General features: G+C 43.3%; 1 pseudogene; it reads right to left on the bottom strand.

Moving 5' to 3' along the window:
- Nucleotide 1: 1 nt before the first annotated feature.
- The window catches only part of LOC126491094 (regulator of nonsense transcripts 2-like), a 9,325-nt pseudogene continuing 4,399 nt past the window's right edge, over nucleotides 2–4,927 (bottom strand).

The raw sequence follows: 4,927 nt of genomic DNA, 5'->3' as shown, positions 1-4,927 counted from the left end.
TTCACATGACAGATGGCATTGAGTCTGCAGACTCAGTCTCTCCTTCCTCCCCACCAACCGAGGGCCCTTTCCTCAGCTGGCTTTTGAGATGCAAAGGAGTAGCAACATCAAGTTGGTGCACTTTAACAGATTCACCACTTCTCTAATGAAGGTTTTCTAGCATCGTTGTCCAGAGACTGAATGAACCCTCATCTTCTACATGAGGAACATTCAGTCCACCCCCTTTAACCATCCTCTCAGCACTCTCTTCATCTGTTTCATTCTCCTTGGTGGAATCTGTGGGGTCGTTTATATTTTCCTCTTCCTCTTCTTCTCCCTCCTCCTTCTCCTCTGAACCCTCTTCTGGCTCATTCACTTCACTTTCATTTCCAGACTGTTCTTCAGTTTCAGCTCCTCCTACTTCTTCTTCATCATCCTCTTCAAGATTTTCCCCTTTTCTCATAGAATCTTTGGACTCCTTGTCATTTACTAGGCCTCATTTTATTAAGAATTCTCCTTCTAAGTCTTGTTCCTGCCTGATGGATTCTTCCAGAGAATTACAGAGTTTGATCTTTGGCCTTAGTAGTTCTAGTTTATCACTGAACATGTAATCTATATCAATAAGAGATGGATGGTCTTTCGTCCAAACCTCCAAACTTTTCTTCCACCAAACATAATGCTGAAACCTACAAGGAAGCAGTGAAGCTTTTGTTTACTGGAGCCTCTGTCAAAGCACTGGCCACAGGTATCCAAAATAATGCGTACCAGTCTGTTTCTGAACAATTGCTCAGGAGGGTCCAGTGGACTTGGGGAACCATCAGGGTTGACACCAAATGAAGTAAAAGAACAAAGAGTTCTGAAAACAACAGATGATTCCCCCATTCTGTAATTATAAAGTTCTCCTAAGAACTTGGCACTATGATACGCCTCTGGCTAAATTTAGGTTGGTTAACCTCCATTCCCAATCGAATCTCTTCAAGTACCCCATCTACAACATGGATTCCAACATCCTCCTGGTAGAGTACTAGTCCTACTACGAGGTTGGCCACACAGTGAATGCCAGATGTTTATCATACAACAAATAACATAGTCTTTTACTTCTTGGTCTTGATGGGCAACTTTTACATCTGTCTCAAAACCTTCTGAGTAGTGACCTCAGAGAGATCCGTATACAAAAGTTTTCTGACACACTCCTGAAGTGGAGGACGTTTCTTTCTCACAGTCTTTCCAGCTGGAGGTGGGTTGCAATAGTAATATGCATTCTCCACCATTGGAACATACTGTGCATCAGCATGCATTGCTCATTTTTTTTCTCATCATTTGTTCCAAAAGCACACTGGTCCTCAGGTGTGATTCTGGAGATCTGAAAAGAAATCGTTTCCAGTAGAGTACATGCCATTCAATATGATGATGAGAAAAGTCTGACAGACGCATCTTTAAACAATGCAGTGTATCATTTTTTTGGTGAACATCTTAAACTTGGCTAGTTCTCCAATAAAACCGACTGTTTTGTTCTTTGTTTCAATGCTGATCTGGTCCCCCCTCAGCATGGAACAAAGATCCTCTGCTACATCAGACGTCCAGGGATGAAATGTAGCCACTAAGCTTGCATAGAGCGGTAGCAAATCCAACCTTTGTCTAGAAACTAGGAAGAGTGCTCATATCAACTTTTTCCTGTTTGCCTTTGTGTTCATGTTCATGCAAAAATCCATGGCTGCCTTGTCAATTAGATCTCGGTTGACACAGGCAACTGCTGGAGGAAGGCATCTACTGTGAGTTTGAGGTGAGATCCAGAGCTGGCTTCTTCATCTTCTTGTTCTTGTTCATCAAGGAGTTTCTTTGTAAGGCCTTCAGCCTCATCTCCACCTTCTAACTCCAGCGTAGCATTAATCTCTAGATTCTCTAACTCAAGTTCCAAGTCATCAGGACTTGATGCCTCCTTATTATCCTTTGGTTCTTTCGCCTCTTTGGAATCGTCTTTATCAGCATCTTTGTTCTGACTTTAACAAGATGGCTGGAACAAATGCTTTCAAATCAATAAGATTTTCATAAAAATTCCAAGTGCCTTCATCTTCCCATATACCACCTTCTAACCATATTCTCCAGGTTTACGACGTGTAAATATATCGATTCCAGGTCCATGTTCTTCTGGTGTCGGTTTGTCCTGAGGAAGATCTGGCATATTTTCATCCAAGAGGTCTGCTAAGGATTGAGAATTTGCCAGCAGCTTCTGGGAAGACATTGCAAATTCTTCATACTGTTTTGTGCCTGTCTTCACTTAGCACGCCTATGCAGAATGCGCCTGTTTTGCCTCTCAGTATTCTGAAGCTCCCTGTGTTCCCTTTTCAGGTGTTTTGTCAAAGATGTAAATTGCTCCTTTAAAAGATTCTGGAAAGGCTGTTGCTTCTCTGGACTCAGGAGGAAAGTTCAAATTAAACTTCTCTGCAGCACTCTTGACTTTCCTTGGTGTGAGCCCAGCATTATCATCTCCACAATGGCGACAGAAGCTAATCACCACAGAAACATGAGTGTGGGATTCTCCATCAGCATTAATAATACTTTTTAGCTCTTCATAGATCAAGGAAAGACCTTCCTTGTCAGTGAAAATTCCCACTATTGTCAATTCTGCAATGATACACAAGTCAGTTCTTAGCTTGGTGATGTTAGGCATTTTCTCCTCTTTCCTTGCTTCAGATGCTTTTTCCACACCTGAAGAAGTGAGGGCAGGAAGTCAGCCACCGCTGGTGAAAGAGAGAGCAGAGCTGCACTGCACAGTTCACACCAGAGACTTTTAATTTTGCTTCCACAATGAACACTACAGCTTTTGCAATATATTTGCTTAAATTCAGGCCATTGAAATCATGAGACAAGGAGTCTCTCTGTTCCCTAACTGTTTTTAGTTTCTCGACAAAAGGAGTACTTTTCTTTACACTTGAATCTAGGCAGCTGAAGAAATTTTCCTCTGGTCGGTTTTCTGGAGTGTTTTGATTTTTGCTATGGAGTTCCTTTTGTGACTGATGCTGTTCCCAAGTTTCCCGATGAAGCTGAAGGGATTCTTCTTTCTCTTTCAGCTGAGCAGCTGCTGCTTCTTGCTGCTGGCAAACATCCAATTTCACGAGAACTAAAATCTAACATGATAAAAATCAGTTCTTTTAACTCAATGTCTTTTTTCTTAAAATCAGTGCCATAAACCCTGTGGTTACAGAAATGCTAGACAGGATTTCTCTAAATTTGACTAAGTTAATACCAGAAATCATTTCCTACCACCTGTTATGTCAAGCTTATCCTGTATTATTTTATTAATGTACTATGATGACTATCTGATCTTTCTACGGAAACCTAATCCCTCAGTCCCCTGTTTTAGTTTTGTCTTTTCATTTTTCTATTTTTCTTTTATATCTGACATAAGACTGTTGGGTTCGGGTGTCACACAATGATGAGGGACAGACCACCAAAGTCTATTAAACCAGAAGCAAACTTTATTCCAAAAAAAGAAGAAAAAAATCACTACAAGGCACACAAAGCTTCTCAGCTATAGCTGTGACCAAAGCCAGAGATCGGGCTTCTCTAGCTGTGGCCATGGGGGTTTGGGGCCTCCTCTTGTAGTAATGAAAGACCCTTGAAGAGCGAGGACCTTCCCTCAGGAGGAGACCTCCCCGAAGCCAAGGAACAGGCCAAGACCACACGGATGCAAATTGCAAGAGGTTTATTGGGTAAACACAGGTACCTGCAGAGGGGGAGCCGGTAAAGTCTTTCGGAGGACTTGCGTGCCTGCCGACTGGGAGGAGGGCTTTTTATAGGAAAGAGGGCGGCCAAAAAGCAAGTTTTACAGAAGCAGAAGTGTGGTTATCGGTCGGTCAGAATGGGGGGGGGGCATGAATGGTTTTCCTCTCCCAGCATGGATGTCTGGCAATAGATAACCTGTTCTTATCTTATAGGTATCCTGTTTTTCAGCCATCCTGCTTTGTAGGTGTCCTATCTTTATAGATATCCTGTTTTGCAGTCATCCTATCTCGTAGACATCCTGCTTTCCTAAGCAAATGGGATGTTCTCATGAGAGCAGGCTAGCTGCTGATCCTGAGAATCTTTCAAGCAAACAGGACGTTCTCCCGGGAGCATGCTAGCTGCAGGTTTTGAGGAGGGGGTCTGTAGGGTCTTTCAGTAAAATCAAGCACCAGGTGTGGGTCAAAGAGCTTTTACATCCTCGAGGTCAGGCTTAAAGTCACATTACATTGTAAGTTTCACAACTTTTGTTTAGGACATTAGAATGTTAGAGCGTTTGTGAAGGTCTGTGACAGTTTTCACTGTCCCTGAAAGAATGCAAGGCCGAGAGAGAGTGTCACAGCTGAGGACAGTTAAAAATGAAGGGAATAGGAGCAGGGGGCCCCCTAGAGGCAGTAGTTAGAAGATAACCTTTGTTTGCAGGACCCGACTAGCTGGGAAGCAGGAAGGCAGGAGACCATTGTTAGAAGTTTACCTCTGTACACAGTGGCTACCAGGATATCTGTTCTTAAGGCAGAAAGTGTTTGTTAAAGGTTAACTTTTTTTTTTTTTTTCGAGACAGGGTTTCTCTGTGGTTTTGGAGCCTGTCCTGGAACTTGCTCTTGTAGACCAGGCTGGTCTCGAACTCACAGAGATCTGCCTGCCTTTGCCTCCCGTGTGCCACCACTGCCCGGCTGGACCAAACCTTTCATTTGTATTTTATTCCTGGACTCTTCAAGGCCATCTCCTTCCTTTGACCTTTGAAGTGCCGAGCTCTGTTCCTTATTCTTTCCACAATTCCAGAAAAGTCCTGATCTGACAAGTCTGCCCAGGAAGACAGGCGGTTCACTGAGCCAGAAGTGTCCTGATCTGACAAGTCTGCTCAGGAAGACAGGCGGTTCACTGAGCCAGAAGTGTCCTGATCTGACAAGTCTGCACAGGAAGACAGGCGGTTCACTGAGCCAGA

Source organism: Alexandromys fortis, unplaced genomic scaffold (genome assembly GCF_014885135.2).
Source record: "Alexandromys fortis isolate MF-2015 unplaced genomic scaffold, M_Fortis_MF-2015_v1.1 scaffold_260, whole genome shotgun sequence".
Taxonomy (NCBI): domain Eukaryota; kingdom Metazoa; phylum Chordata; class Mammalia; order Rodentia; family Cricetidae; genus Alexandromys; species Alexandromys fortis.
This window is presented reverse-complemented; position numbering and strand designations above follow the sequence as displayed.